Source organism: Chlorocebus sabaeus, chromosome 9 (assembly GCF_047675955.1).
Source record: "Chlorocebus sabaeus isolate Y175 chromosome 9, mChlSab1.0.hap1, whole genome shotgun sequence".
Classification (NCBI taxonomy): domain Eukaryota; kingdom Metazoa; phylum Chordata; class Mammalia; order Primates; family Cercopithecidae; genus Chlorocebus; species Chlorocebus sabaeus.
The window spans coordinates 24,162,605-24,179,519 of record NC_132912.1 but is presented as its reverse complement, the minus strand read 5'-3'; the positions used below and the strand labels follow the sequence as shown (position 1 = coordinate 24,179,519).

The 16,915-nt window shown below is 39.9% G+C and overlaps 1 protein-coding gene and 1 pseudogene across 3 annotated transcripts in view; both read right to left on the bottom strand.

Annotated features, from left to right (window-relative positions):
- KIAA1217 (KIAA1217 ortholog) overlaps window positions 1-16,915 on the bottom strand; it is an 850,300-nt gene that overhangs the window by 380,738 nt on the left and 452,647 nt on the right. The gene's annotated exons all lie outside the window — the stretch shown is intronic.
- Window positions 10,734-11,573, bottom strand: LOC140712488 (nucleoporin NUP35 pseudogene; annotated as a pseudogene).

Below are 16,915 nucleotides of genomic sequence, written 5' to 3'. Positions count from 1 at the left end.
GTTTGTTTGTTTACTGTTTTATGAGTGTGGAATACTTTATGTCCTATAAATTGCTCAGGGTCAGAGGCACTTTATATTGGTTGCCATGGAAACCAGACGATGACCCAGACTGGGAGAGGAGCTCATCTTTGTCTAAGAGAAGCACCCTTCTCCTTGGAAGGGTCCTGGCAACCTAGGATGCCTGAGGGCTGTGCAGACCCTGGCACAGCAAACATGGGACAAGTTAAATACCCTGTAGAATTTGATGGACTTGCTGATTGAATACAACCATCTTTTCTAGATCTACACTTCATTCATTCATTCATCATGAATTTTTAATTTATTGGATAATTATTAGGTATTCAGTTATGGCAGGGAACAAAACGAATTCCCTGTCCTCGCAGAGATAGCCTTCTGGTGGTGCAGACAATGGTAAACAATGAGTGGTCAATGCAGTGAGGAAAGATAAAGCAGAATATATGCTAGAGACTGAGGGTGGTGTTATTCAGAGGGTGGGCAGGGAAGGTGATTGGGGGTAAGAAAGCCACTGGGACTAGAATGGAGAGAATGAGAATTGAGTGATGGAGCATGGGTCAGGAAGAACAGGCATAGGCCAAACCATTGAGGTCTCATAAACTTTTATGCCAAGTGTGATGAGAAGCAATGGTACATTTACTGACATCCTTAAAGTTCTGAGCTTTAATGCTCCGGGCAATTTAAAGATAGTAGATAAATAATAAATGAAGATCAACATTGGGCATAGCACAAAAATTTGACATGTCGAAGACTTTTAAAAATGTTGTTGCATCTCATGTTTCTCAAGGGTTAACTATGCTCATTATATCAATTGAGCTTCCTGTCTGGTTCTCCACTGGCTGGCAGCTGGAGTCTTGTGAATTACTCACTTGAATGACCCTGTGCTCTGCCAGCACCTAGATCGTGTGCTTGGCAAGCACACCTGAGACTGAACTTAAACACACCTTCAGAGCCACTGCTTGATGATCCAGATGAAAAATGGCCTCTTTAGATTATGGAGTTTCCTTTGCTTAAGAAAAGAAAAATAATTTATCCAGGAAGTGAGAGGTAAGGTGCTCTGTTATGTAGGACAGCCTTTGAGGCTAATATGTGTGAACACTGATAATGTCAGACAGTGGCTGGAGAGAACCGAGGCTGGCTTCAGTGAACAGAGGAAACAGGGACAGCCTGTCTTCTGCTTCTGGGGAGTGTCAGGAAATCCTTTGATATATTGGCCGGTCTGCTTTTTCCTCCCACCTCACTTTATCATATAGAAAAGGATCCAATTTTTAAATAATCAGCCATTCAGCTGGTCACATTTCTTTTAAGAAAAATGTAGGTGTCCCATGTAGGGAGAGAAAGATCCACACCCCCACTGTTTCACAAAAGGTCTCCATAGCACAGAGGAAATGTCCTGCCACATTTCAGCTTCTGCTTAAGAGTTTCCTTTGGAAAGAGGCCATGCTGTAGTCAAACTCAGGACTGAATCCCAGTTCATCTATTTTCTAGTTGTGCATGCTTAGACAAGTTACTACTTTCATGGAGCCTCAGTTTTTCTTGTGTGAAAAAAAAAAAATCCCTCCTTATAAGTAAGCTTTAGGATTAAAAATTATATGCCTATACCTCTATGACCTGACATCTAGTAGGAACTGAATTGATGGTCATAATTTTTGTCATTGTGATGAATAATTCAAATCTTATAATTTTTAGGTCCTTGTGTCACATACCCCTAGCAATCCCCAGGATTCAAGTTCAGTAATATCTGGAGAGGGAAGAATCTGCCAGAATTAGAATCCTTATGTTCTATCCATTAACAGAGGTCATGGTTCATATGTTGGAAACCTAACCCCCAGTGCAATAGTGTTGGGTGGTGGGGCCTAGTGAGAGATATTTTCATGAGGGCTCTGCTCTCATGAATGGGTAATGTTATCTCAGGATTGGGTTTGTTATGAAAGTGAGTTTGGCCCCCATCTTGGACTTTCTTGCACTCACTTGCTCCTTCCACCACTGGATGACATAACATGAAGGCCCTTGCCAGATGCCAAACCCTTGATCTTGGACTTCCCAGTCTCTAGAATCATGAGCCAATACATTTCTCTGTGGCATACCATTACGGCAGCACAAAACAGACTAAGACATGCCTATATTTTTCTAAATGATCACTAGAAAACACTGGGTTTGTGTGAGGCAGGGGAGTAGTGTCAGTGAGGAAAGAGTTTTGTTGATGAATATAAACATAATAATGGAAGGCCACTGAGCTCTTCACAGTTGTCCAAGTTGGGCAAAGGTGGAAAAACACTTAGTTCTCAGAAGTGAGAGGGCTTGGGTCTGTCCCTCTACAAGATAATCACGCCTTGACTGTTAGAGAGGGACAGGAGGTCTTTACATCTTGGGCTCTACTTTGCACGTGTTGTAGAGAACTACAGGAAAGATAAAGACATCCTGAGTTTGCGCTGTTACCAACAAATGACTTCACCAATGCCATAACATTTTTGAATCCTACAATATTCTGAGAGGACAAATATAGGGCATTGGTTTGCTTCATATTTTTGTAACATCTAAAGTAACACACACAGACACATACAAACACACCAAACCTTTCTAATATTTCTAAGTAACTGTTATTTTGTTATTCAGTGCTTTTTATCAGAAAGATGAAAGGAATTTGTAAAAGGAGAGACAACCTAAAACAAAGACTAGAGAAGTCCAAGCAGAAAGAAATCTTACCAGTTGACTGTCATTCAATATCTTTTCAAAAAAAGTAAGTGTGTTTCCTGTTTTTAATCATTCAGGAAATGCATTTTCCTTTTAAAAAGAGATGATGTGAAACCCAAAGCTATATGCTTAACTTTTAACTTATTCACTGTCATCCCTTTCCAAAATAGCTTTCTTCTCCAGCTCTCCGCACCTGAAATGTGTTTATTCTGATCAAAATTATTCTTTTTTTAAAAAATGAATTAATTTATTTTTTGTTGATACATAATAGCTGTACATAGTTTTGTAGTACATGTGATAATCTGATACATCCATATAATCAAATCAGGGTAATTGGAATGTTCATTACCTTAAATACTTATGTTTTCTATATGCTAGGAACATCTGAATTATGCCCTTCTAGCTTTTAAAAGTTTTTTTATTTTTTTATTTGAGATTGAGTCAGGTTGGAAGTGAAGTGGCATGATCTCAGTTCACTGCAATCTCCACTTCCCAGGCTATGATCTCAGTTCACTGCAATCTCCACTTCCCAGGCTCAAGTGATCCTTGTGCCTCAGTCTCCCAAGTAGCTGGGATTACAGGTATGCACCATCACGCCCAGCTAATTTTTGTATTTTTAGTAGAGATGGGGTTTCACCTTGTTGCCCAGGCTTGTCTCAAACTCCTGACCTCAAGTGATCTGCCCACCTTGGCCTGCCAAAGTGCTAGGATTACAGGAGTAAGCCACCGTGCCTGGCCCCTATTTTGAAATATACAGTTGATGATGTTGACTATAGTCACCCTACTGATCTATTGAACGCCAGATCTTATTTTTTTAATCTAAGTGTATATTTGTACCCGTTAATCAATAACCAAGGTTATTCTTAACATGAATTTCAATGCATTGTCTTTTAATCTAGTTTTCAGCAGCCACAGGAAATACATCTAGGTTGTGCACCTACTCAGAAACAATCTCACAGGTGATTTCTTTATTAAAGTGATTTATTTATCAAGGAAGGAGGATATGAGGGTGGTGTTTTTCTTTCTAATCACTCAGTTTTATTAAAAAACATCCTTGAAATTTTAAAAATGATTTGTCCAAAGGTCTCAAAATTCCTTTGAAGCTGCAGAAAAATGGCTTTCAAAAAATAAGTTTTTAGTGCTTTTCTCTCTGGACTCTTACAAACTCAGAGGTGGTGAGGAGGATGGAACGCGGCAGAAGAAAGGCAACTGAGTCTACAGTACCAAGGGTGCGTCTTGAGTCTTGCTTTTTATAAACTGTCTTGTCACCTCGGCCTCTGACAAAAACCAGCAAAGTTCACCCAAAGATAAATCAAATGCCTGAAGAACTCTCTTGCTAAAAGTTCAGTAAACTGCCTTTTTTCTGCTCTAGCTAGGAGATTGGATAGTTTGAACTCAGTGTTGAAAACATGAAATGGTTTCATTTGTTCAATGTTTCCAGTTATGGCCTTCAATCATGTCCTGTCAAATACCATTTTCCCATTCCTTGATGATACTTGAGCAAGATCCTACAAACTTCTGGTCACTTGGAGTTACAAAAAGTCTGGGCCAGTTTAAAACTCAAATTTTGTATCCAACTTAAATCTAATCTCTTTATTTTCTCTGGTGCAGGCTAAGCAATGGCTCAGGGTATATCCCATGGGTACAGAAAACGTTCTGCTTCTGGGTACCTCCACCTCTACCTCCATTCAAAATCTTGCTCCTTGGTGGGTCTGGGTCAGTGGAGAGGGATTAGGTGAATCCTTTCTGGGTAGTTTCCATTTTCTGTTTTTTGCATCTTGCACTAACGCTGATACATTCTTAGTATCTCTTCTGTGACGGGCATCCACATGTAGATCTTGGGTGCCAGACCAGGGTGCGGACAGTTCCTAGAGGTGAGAACTCAGGCTCCTATTCAACTTCTTCCATTCCCAGCAGTACTCTTCCAACCTTACACATACATGTGCATCCTCCGAGAAACTTGGGAGCCTTGTTAGCTGGTGGAGAACTCTCAAGATGGCACCAGCCTGTCTATGGTCTATGTGGGAATCACCGCCATCCTTGCATTCCATGCAGTGTAAGTACAGTTGGCTTCCTGGCCACTTCTCTCTGCTTTACTCTGCCATTTTTCTCTTACTCCCTTTTCCCCAAGTTAACAAAGCTCAGGAACTGAACTGTTAGTTTGCTCCCTAAGCAGACATCCGCCCAGCCAAAGAGGTACCAGTCTTCCATTCTCGCCAGCACTCTTCTCTTCAATGCAATCTTCCATTGGCTTCAAGAAGGGGTAGGCACCCTTCCTGTCTTCAGGGGAGAGTATCCCCTGTCACAATGAGCATGGCATCCATTGATTGATCTCAGATAGTCCAGAAATATTATTCTCTCTTCTTCTTTTCTTCCTGGGGCACAACTGGTTCTGACAGCAGGACCTTTCCTCCTAGAATCCCTGAAGGAGGTATCTGCTCCCAATTGTTGGGGGTTATCTTAATTATGTGGGATACACAAGCCTCTTTATTCTCAGATTTCATGCCTACTTGTCCATTCCAATGAAACAGAAATAGGTCCATTTAATATTCTTTTCTACTACTATCTAAGTGTCTCCTAAAACACATCCATCAAACCACAAACTTTTTCAGACTCAATTCATTCATCCATTTAACAAATATTTATTGAGTGACCACTCTACACCAAGAACTATTCTGGGCACTGGAGATGTGGCAGTGACCAGGACAGAGTGGGTTACCTCTCTCAGACAGCTTACACTCTATTGGTGGTGAACTCTTCAAACAAGTACACTAGTAAAATGATTTTAGATAGGGCTACCAAGATAGTAAAATAGCGTGTGGTAGAGAATGCCTGTACGGGAGAGGATGTCACTTAAGATTGGTGGCTAGAGAAAGCTAATCTGAAAAGGTGATCCTTGAACTGAACCTAAGTGATTCCCAGGCAGGGCAAGTACAAAGGCTCTGGGGCGGGAGCCTGTTCATCTTGTTCAGGGACTTAAACAATAAGCAACTAGATGGCTTTCCTATTCTCATCTTAGAAGTTCAATCTCCCAAGAGGTTGTCCCCTGTCCTTAGCTCACTCTAGGCTAGTACAGGAGATGAAGAGTTCACTGTTCATTCCACTGCTAGTCCACTCTACATAATGGTAGGCCACTGCAGCTGTCTCTTTAGACTTAGACATTTATTTTTTATTTAATTAAACTAATTAATTTTAGAGACAAGGTCTCACTATGTTGCCCCGGCTGGACTCAAACTTCTGGGCAACATAGTGAGTGATCCTTCTACCTCAGGCGCCCAAGTAGCTGGGACTACAGGTACGCGTCACTGTGCCTTGCTTAGACTTAGAGCTTTTAGACAGGATGGAGCCTTTTTCACCCATCTATTTGGGCCATGTGCCTGGAAGTGTCTTTATTAGAAGGCTATTGTAGTTCCAGCCAAATTGCCACCCATGTAAACATCAGCCACTAGGTAATGGGAGAATGAAGCTCGAAGGCTTTCCAAGCCTAATACCTTCCTAATGTGGTTTACAGATGAATTCACTTGCATATATAAAATATGTGTACTACACTTTAAAGCATTATACAAACAACAGTATGTTATTGTGAGGCTTACTTACTAAAATATGAGTAATGAATGGAAAAGAAATAAGCTCCAAGAAAACTCTAGGGTGCCATTTCTCCAGCTGGTTTATTTCTTTAAAATAAGGGAAACTCACTGGAAAATTGCCCATTTTGTAAAACAAAATCACCTTCATAACTTTCATGCCTGAAATGGCATAGTTCTTAATGGCAATTAAGAAATATGAATGAAGAGATGGAATTTAAGAGTTGAGAGACATCCTTGAGGCCATTAATGACAATACTCTCATTTTACAGATGAGATAACAGATGTGCAAAAAGGTTAAGCAGCATTCCAAAGACACAGAACATTTGTAATTGTCAGAACTGAACTTGAATCCGAATCTCTTTACTAGCAGTCTACTAGTCTTGCCACTGTATTGCAGTACCTCTAAAAAGTGTTACCTGGTATACATTATATCAAAGGCCAGGGCCAACTGTGTTCTCAGCACAATTAGATGAGAGGTGTGGTAGGCAGCCTCCAAGAGGGTGCCCAGTGATGCCTGTTTCCTGACACTCCGCTTCTACATTGTTCTAGTTGGTCTGTATGACCAATAGAATATAACAGAAGTGATTATTTCTGTGTCGTTTCCAAGATGGGTTGTAAAAGACTGTGGCTGCCATATTGGTCTTTTTCTCTTGGATCATGTCCTCGGGGGAAAGCCAGCTGCTATGTCATGAGATTGCTCAGGCAGCCTTTGGAAAGGCCCACATAGCAAGGAAGTGAGACACTCAGCCAACAGCCAGCAAGAAACTGAGTCTTGCCCACAATCACACAAGAGAGCTTGGAAATAGATCTTTGAGCCTCACACACCTATAGCCCTAGCCAAGAGCTTGACTGCAGTCTCACAAGAGATCCTGAGCTTGAACCACCCAGCTAGTCTGCTCCCAGATTCCTAACACCCAGAAACTGTGAGATAATAAAAGTTTATGATTCACGTTGCTATTCTGGTGGGCAATTTTTTGTGCAGAACAGATAACTAATATAGGCATTGTGCTTTAGTTCCTTGAAATCATCCTAGGTACCATGTGCTGGGCTACATTACTTAATGACAATCTCACCTTCTCATTCGTTGCACAGGGGAGACACAGTCACCTGCGTGCTCCAGGGCCTGCCTGAACTCAGGCTCTGCCACAGGGATGAAGAAGTTGGAGAATATTTCTGCCAAATGCCAACAACGCCTCCTCAAGGACAATTCATGAAGGGTGTTAGCCTGTGCTCAACTTCCCTTGGCAAAACTGCAACAAAGGCATGGCAGCAGTTTGATGTTCACAGAGAAGAGTGAACACAAAGCATGGCTTTAGGCAGACTTCCTTTAAACATGCACAGTCTCCTGCTGCTCTCTTACCCGTTCGGAGGACTGGAAATTTCCAGAGGCTGTTCTTTCCCTGCGCTGTTACAAGTTTATACTGGATTCTGTAGAAAGGATTTTTGAAGGTACTTTTGAACCTAAATTTGATATTTTCTTTACCAGTTCCAGGGCTGTGGACACTTCAAAATACTTGCAGTTTAGGGAGTGGGATTTATTTGTGCTGGTGTGCTTTGGGTCTAGAAAGCATCACTGAGCACCTCAGATATACCTCCTTTGTTTTCCTGGTAGGCTGCATCTGTTTCCTTCTTCATTGTTAGGTTTGAGCTCATCAGATTCATAAAGTTTTTCTAAAGTGATTCTAGCTCGTATCATTTCTTATCCATCTACTTTGAACCATTATGCCTCATTCAGGAGAAGAGCTGAGCTTGGTTCTACATTCCTTTTGTCTCTCTGGGTATCCTTCCTGGTTCCCAACATTGAGTCTCAAAGGTAAGGGACATTCAAAGTTTTAACAGTAGAGGCTTAATCAATGTCACCAAATAATGCCAGAGAGGCTGGGGTGGTAAGGAAGGAGTTGAATAATGGTAACAACGTCAACTCAGCCTAGACTTGAACTTTCTTTATTGTGACTTTGAGTATTGTGTTGTATCTTCTCAACTTTCCTATGTGGAAAGTAAAACAAAACAAAACAAAATCCATGATCCATTGTCACACAGTTGGAGACACAGGGACAGAAAAGTCTTATGTGCATTAATGGTGTATTTCAGGAGGTAGAGCCCAGTGTTCACAAAGTCAGGGGTGAAGGTTGGGCCAGATTATCCAAAAGGCATGACTAACAATGAGATTACAGGGGATGCCGAAAGGCTCTCTTGCTGTTCTGTCTCTCCTTCCCACAATGCCTGAAACCCACCATTACCATGAATGCCTGTACATTAGAATTACTGTCTTTTGAAATGTGGATAGTCTTAGAAGTGTTAACTTGCCCTCTGTTCTTAACATTTTATGGTGAAGGAGTTTACCAGAACATGTTTCCTCAAGGCTCTGAGAGCATAATAGTTAAACGGAATAGAAGGAGATAAGATCCAGCTAAATTTAAACCACAAGACCTCTCCTGAGTACAGCTACTTCTTTAGGGAGGTAGGGCTGCTCACTCACTCCTTACAAGGACTTGATGTCTGAGGTGAGGTTATTTGCTTTTTGAAAAGTTTACAGGTAGGAAACTAAAAGTTAAGCACTCCCAGAAAGTACAAATAGAATAGCTGAATTTTCAAACAAGAATTTTTAGACTTGTAGGAGCCTAGTCATTAATGCTATTAAATTCAAACACTTGGGGGAATACCACTTTGGTATTTCAATTTTAGCCATAGCAAAGTCAGGAAGTGCAAAAGTTGAAGTTCTCAGGGCAAGAGTAATTCATCCCTGTTACACATTTTTGACAGAATCCTTACAAGTCCTAGAAATTTGTGTCTCTAATATACTCAATTTATTCAGCTGCTTTTGCAAAAGAGGACAATACAGTGAGCTCCTTCTGGGTGATATGGTCACACTTTCATCCTCATTATAGGACTCTTGGCATTTAGTTTGAAAGGCTGAGAGGAAAATCCATTTGTAGAACTTTTTAGAGAGATAGGAGCCAAAACAGAACAGGGAAACTATTGTTTTACTGTTCTCTATGGAAACACAGCACTCAAGTTTGAAGTAACAAGGTTTTTTTCCAATTAAAAATTGAAATTAAGAAAAAAATACCATTCATATAGCACCCAAAACTTGAAATACTTACGGATAAATTTCACAAAAGATGTGTACTATAGGTACACCGACGGTATAAAACATGGCTTAAAAAGTTAAAGAAGTCCTAAATAAATGGGGAGATATATGCCACATTCTTAGGTTGGAAAAGTTAATATTGCTAAAATATCATTTTTGCCTAAATTAATGTATTCCTATAAACTTTCCAGAAGGCTTTTTTGGGTAGAAATTGACAAGATATTACTAAATGCTTGTTAAATGATATTAAAATGCTCATTAATTGGAGAGAACCTAGAATAGCCACAACAATTTTGAAAAAGAAGAGCAAAGTTAGAGAACTAACACTATCTGATATCATGCCTTATGCTTTTATAGTAATCTAGACCGTATGGAATTAACAGAGAAAAGATGGGCAAATAGATCAATGGGACAGACTAGAGAATCCAGAAACATACCCACACTAATATTATATAGACAACTGATTTTTGACAGAGATACAAAGGTAATTCTATGGGGAAAAAATAAGCATTTCAACAAGTGGTTCTAGAACAGTTAGATATCAAAGAAGGAAACAAACTTCAATGGGTATCTTGTACCAGATTAAAAACCTTAATACTATATATATATCATAGACCTAAATGTAAAACCTAAAACTTCAAAACTATTAAAACAAATCCCAGGTATATTTTTATATACTCATTTTTCTTAAGTGAATCCTAGGAGTGGAATTGCTGGATCATATGTCTTTAAATTTTTAAGAAACTACCAAACTATTGTGCAAAGTGTCCTATTTTATGTTCTTTTTAAAATCATTGACAATGTTTACTATCAAAAAACTTTAGTAGTAGGTTTTTTAAAAGAATGTTGGTTTTAGAATACACCAAGAGGACACTCTGTGACAGGACATACACAAACAAGGATAATGAAAATATTAAATACTATCCAAATTAGAACACCATAATTCAAATTGCTAATTACAATCTTTGCGTCTTGGTAGAAATAACTATAGTCCTCCTTCATGAAATTCATCCCCACCTTCTCATGAAGACTGTGAAGTCTCACCACAATTTCAGTTATTTAATTTACAATAATCAATGCTGAGTTTTCTGTGTTGAAGCATGCACTGTTACAGAAAGCACGAAATCCTATTTACAGGGATTTTTAGTTTTCTTCAAAATGTATCTGAAGCATCTTTTAAAGTGCGAGCTACAAATAGGCTGTATCCTTAATGAAAAAGGCTTTTATATAAAAGAAGTATGAGATAACTATCCAATACTGCAAAAACGGTTATATAACTAACCGAAGGAACCAGCAGCATTCTACTAACTCTGTTTTAGTGTAGTAACCTCCTTCTTGGTCTTCTACTACCAGCCAAACATGTACTCCATTGCTTTGGATACAAGATTTTCATCTGTCAGAAATGACCTGATAATCACTAGTAGAAGCTTTGTATGCTGTAGCAAGAGGTCTTATGGCAGAAATCTAGGAGTTCTTCCAGGTTGTGTTGGTGTACCTAGAGTTTTGATTGGTGGTGTAAAGGCTAAAGATGGAGATGATAAAGCACGTCTATCACTGCTTCCCATTACACTTTGGTCAATACATGGTTTTACACCAATCATGATGGATTCTCCAAAAATCCTCCCATCTTTGGTTAAGGCTTTCCGAGCCCGCAGTTTAGACTGATAATGAATATACATTCAATTTCCTGTGTTAGACATCACACTTTTTCAGATATTCCCATACTGTGCAAATGATAATAATATGTAGGAAGCAGAGGCTTGAGGAAACCCAAACACAGTCACCCAAGTGTCATCAAGGTGATCTTCTGAAGTCAAAGATCTCCTTGAGTATAAAAAAGATCCAACTGGGCAGGAGATAATGTCATCTTTCATGGCTTACTGATATTTGCTGGACTAAACATACTTTGCCCTGTTCCAGGAGTAGATGTAACTCCAGCAAGAGGACTCTGCATTATGAAATGTTTGGCTGTCTTATTGAAGTTAAAGGTGTTGATCCAAGTCCTGGGCTAGAAATGTCATCATACATACTTCTAACTGGTGGAGCACCACTTTGATCTTTATGAGCTGGTACAACTGGTTGTGGTGGTCACCCACATGCAAGTAAAGGTGATCTCAATTACACTACTCCTACCGAAGGGCCACTAATTGATTGAGGTTGTGGAGTCACCAGAGCTGGCAAATAGCACATTCAAAATCCAGGTAAGAACTGGGCATTAACTCCTGGCTTTGGAGATGAAGCCAGCACCATTGGTTCAGATCCTAACATGGGCACCTGGAGTTTCATGGCAAAGGCTGCCATTGTGTCAGCAACTTCTATTTTATATTCTTAGAAATAGAATATGAGAGTACCAGTTGCTCTACTTCCTCACCAACACTTGGTACAATCAGTCTTTTTAATTTTAGCCATACTAAGAGTTATAATCTCATTAATTTGCATTCCCTTAAAAAACAATTATGTTGAACATTTTTTCGTGTGCTAATTTGCCATCCTTGTATCTTCTTTCAGATGTATCTGTATAAATCCCAGGTATACTAGAAGAAAACAGGGGGGAAAATCTTTGTGACCTTGGGTCAAGGAAAGATTTCCTAGATATGATGCCAAAACCAAAATCCATAAAAGAACAAATTGGCTTCATCAAAATGTAAAACTTCTGCTCTCCAAAAGACACTGTTAAGAGAACAAGAAGACAAGCCAGAGACTGGGGAAAATTCTTTGCAAAACACACATCTGATAAAGGACTTGTATCTAGAATACAGAAAGAACTTCTGAATTTCAACAATAAGAAAACAAACAACCCAATAAAGAAGTATACAAGGGATTTCTATGGATACATCTGAAAGATAAAAGGATGGCAAATTAGCACACAAAATATATTCAACAAAATTGTTCATCAGGGACATGCAAATTAATGAGACTGTAGCTCTTAGAATGGCTAAAATTAAAAAGACCAGTCATACCAAAGGGTGGTAAGGAAGTGGAACAACTGGTACTTTCATATGCTATTGCTAAGAATGTGAAATGGACAAGCACTTTGGACAACAGTTTGGTAGTTTCTTAAAAACTGAAACACATACTTACTATATGATCCAGCAATTCCACTCCTAGGATTTATTCAAGAAAAATGAGTACTTAAAAGTGTACTTGAGATGTGCTTTAATCAGGTACATTAAGAGATACCTGTGAAGGAAGTCATTTTACTCACAGTTCCCTAGAAATGGGAGGCATGGCACACAAAGAGGCCATATGAGCAAGCACAAGGTCAGTCCCGGGTAAAGAGAGCCAGGGGAAAACATGAGCCTTTATGTGGTTTCTGCAGGAAGGAATGTGTGAGGCAGGATAAGAAGAATAAATGAGCTTAGGACTGGCTAGTTTGAATAGTTTCAACCAGCTCCAGGATGTACAGATTGCCCCTAGTTTTCTGGTACTCAGCCCTGGGATGATAGGGCAGGTGGATAGTGGCCCAGAGTGTAAGAGTCTGATCAAAGAGCAGTGAGGGATTCCGGACTCTGGATTGGTTAGTTTACAAATACAAGTGATGTTGGCAGGTAAGTCTTATTACCTTTAGGAACTAGTTTACCCTGGGAGAGGCAGTGTCTCTAAGATCAGTAAGGTTTCAAATGTCAAAATATTAGAAACGCATGGTTAATATAGAATTCTATCTCCATACAGAAACTTTATGTGAATGTTCATGTTGACTTTATTTGCAATAGCCCCAAACTGGAAGCAAACCAAATATACATCAACAGTTAAATGGATAAACAGATCATGGCATATCCAAATAATAGGCTACCACTCAACAGTAAATAAGAAATGAATTATTGATACACACAAAAATATAGATGAATCTCAAAATAATTACGCTGGTTGAAAAAGGGAGACAAAAATGGAGTATGTATGATACCATTTACTCTAGAAAATGCAAGCTAATTTCTAGTGACAGAACACAGATTGGCTGATGGCCTGGTGATGAGGTATAATGGAGAAAAACATTACAAATTGGTGATGGATTTGTCATTATTTTGACTGTGGTGATAGTTTCACGGTATATACATATGTTGAGGTTTATCACACAGGAAAATTTAAATGTGTGCAGTTACTAAAGGTATAAATATGTGCATTTATACTTCAAATAAGCTATTTCAAACAACTGCTTGTCAAGGGAATATTTTATTTCCCAGTCTCTAAAGTTATCTAATCAGAATAACGAAAACTCTTAGCTCAACTTTAGGTCACAGAGTGGCCCAAATGTTGCCCAGAGATAGTTGCAAACCCAACATTTTTTTTTTTTTTCCAAGATAGAGTCTCACTGTATCGCCCAGGCTAGCTTGTAGTGGCTTGATCTTGGCTCACTGCAACTTCCACCTCCCATGTTCAAGCAATTCTCCCTGACTCAGCCTCCCGAGTAGCTGGGATTACAGGTGCCCACCACCGAGCCCAGCTAATTTTTGTATTTTTTAGTAGAGACAGGGTTTCGTCATGTTAGCCAGGCTGGTCTTGAACTCCTGACCTCAGGTGATCCACCCACCTTGGCCTCCCAAAGTGCTGGGATTATAGGCGTGAGCCACTGCGCCTAGCCCCCAACATTTTTTGAGAAGCAAATTGGACTCAAAATTAGTAATCTTGGGTCTTGGTTCCAGCTCTGCCATTGATTTGCTGTGTCATTTTAGGCAAATCATTCAATTCCTCCAGACCTCAGTTTTCTTGTGTATAATATGAATATGTGGAACTTAGATGTTCTCTAAGTACTTGTCATTTTGAAACTGTGGATCCAGCACCACTAACTAGGGTTCTGTGGATCTATCCAAGTTGCCCAGCTCAGAGAGTTTCAGATAACCCCTGATCCTATCTCCAATTACTCACAGCCATTTGTCAAGGGCAAAAAGGAAGATTAGGAAGGGAGGCAGGAGCAGGTTAACAGGAATTGTTTGGGAGTGCACTAAGTGTTTTAAAAAAATTATTGTGGTAAAATACACGTACCATAACATTTATCATCGTAATCATTTTTAAGCGTACAGTGCAGTGGCATTAAGTACTTTCACCCTGATCTGCAACCATCACCATCACCCATCTCCAGAACTCTTTTTATCTTGCAACACTGGAACTCCGTATGCTTTAAACACTAACTCCCCATTCCCTTTTCCCCAGCCACCTGGCTACCACCCCTCTACTTTCCTTTTTTTTTGACGTGGAGTCTCACTCTGTTGCCCAGGCTGGAGTGCAATGGCACAATCTCAGCTCACTGCAACCTCTGCCTCCCAGGTTAAAGGAATTCTCCTGCCTCAGCCTCCCAAGTAGCTGGGACTACAGGCACACACAACCATGCCCAGCTCATTTTTGTATTTTTTTAGTAGAAACGGGATTTCACCATATTGACCAGGATGGTCTCAAACTCCTGACCTCAGGTGATCCACTTGCCTCGGCCTCCCAAAGTGCTGGGATTACAGGTGTGAGTCATCATGCCCGGCCTCTCCCCTCTACTTTCTATCTGTATGAATCTGGCTACTCCAGGTACTTCATGTACGCGGCATCACACAGTACAGTAAGTGCTTTTATATTATCTTATTTAATCCTTCCAATAAGTCAGGAAGTAGAAATTATTCTCTTCATTATTATTATTATTTTTATATTTTATTTTTTTATTTTTAAAAGGAGTCTCGCACTGTCCCCCAGGCTGGAGTGCAGTGGCACAATCTCGGCTCACTGCAAGCTCTGCCTCCTGGGTTCACGCCATTCCCTGCCTCAGCCTCCTGAGTAGCTGGGACTACAGGTGCCCACCAACACGCTCGGCTAATTTTTTGTATTTTTAGTAGAGACGGGGTTTCACCATGTTAGCCAGGATGGTCTTGATTTCTTGACCTCGTGATCCACCTGTCTCAGCCTCCCAAAGTGCTGGGATTACAGGCATGAGCCACCACGCCCGGCCTATTATTTGTATTTTCTTTTAGACAGAGTCTTACTCTGTCAGCTAGGCTGGAGTGCAGCAGCATGATCACAGCTCACTGCAGCCTTGAAATCCTACGCTCAAGCCACCCTCATACCTCAGCCTCCTGAGAAGCTGGGACACAGGCATGTGTCACCATGTCTGGCTAATTTTTTTTTTAATTATTTTTTGTAGCGACAGAGTCTTACTCTGTTGACCAGATTGGTCTTGAACTCCTGGGCTCAAGTGATCCTCCTGCCTCACCCTCCCAAAGTGCTGAGATTACAGGCATAAACCCGGGGGAATTATCTTTTTAAAAAATACCAAAAAGATGAACAAACTAAGGCTTTGATGAGAAGCCATATATCATAAACTAAGAAGTCACTGGCCCAGCAGTGACACATAGGCTAACTGCTTTCAAAGTCCTGAAACTTCTATTACTGTAATTCAATAACAATGCATTTAATGAGAAGGCAGTGATCTAGCAAAGAGATAACAGAAGTTTCAGAACAATATACAGGTCAGTGGAATTCATTCAACTCTCAGCCTTGACTGGATTATAATAGGCTACTTAAAACCTTAGTGGCTCAGTCTCCGGCTCTCTATAAATTATGTGTATGTGTACGTTATTAAGATCGAAGTTACACAAGGTACCTTCTGAAAACCAAGGTGAAATAAAAATGAGTTAGATCAAATGTGTAAAGCTCCAAGTGCCTTCTGAAAGACATATGGTACCATGTAACCACAGAACATGTTTTTATTACTTCCAATGTTTAGAGTTAAATGTCTCTCGAAAACACAGAATAAGATTCCAGACAGACATAACCACAAGTGGTGTTCTTACCCTCAAAAGTATAAACTAACCCTTCCCGGCTGCTATCTCAGCTGTTGGTGAATCCTAGGGTGTAGGAATTTGCAACCCTTAATGTTATAGGAAGGGATGTTTGCTTCCAAGACCAGCTGTAGCCAATCAACCCAGGAGCAAAACAGACAACCCCACAGTCAGACTTTATGGTAAAAAGGATAGAAGTCCTGTGATGGGCAAACTGACCTAAGGCTAGTAGTTCATGAATTTGACAGTAGGTTCTAAAGCTGGAGAACAGAGGATTTGCACCCAGCAGGCACTGTTCTGAATAGGTTCTTCTTGTAGACTTTCTAGGATTTTGTTGCATACAAGACTGTTATTACATTTATTCTTAACTTCAGAATGAGTGGATTTTGTTGCTCTTCTATATTAGTCATTTGAGACTTATGTATTCCTTATTAAAGCAAGCATTCCACCATATCTAGGAGCAGATTGTTTTTAGTAAGAAAAAAATTCAACCTTAGAGTTTTCCCTTTATAGTGAAAGATTTAGTGTTGCTTTTAAAATAAATCAGCACAATCTTTCTTTACAAAGAATTTTATTTTTTTTAAGGGAACAGAAAGTACAAGATAGTAAAGTTTGTTTAAGTGTTAGACAACGGATAGAAAAGATGTAATATGTTCTGCCCTGTTTAGTCCAAAGAGAGAATTACTGGATATAGAGGGAGATTTAGAAATCTCACAGAAGTAGCATAATCTCTGCTTTGTCAAGACCATCATCACACTTAAAGCCACTGCCTC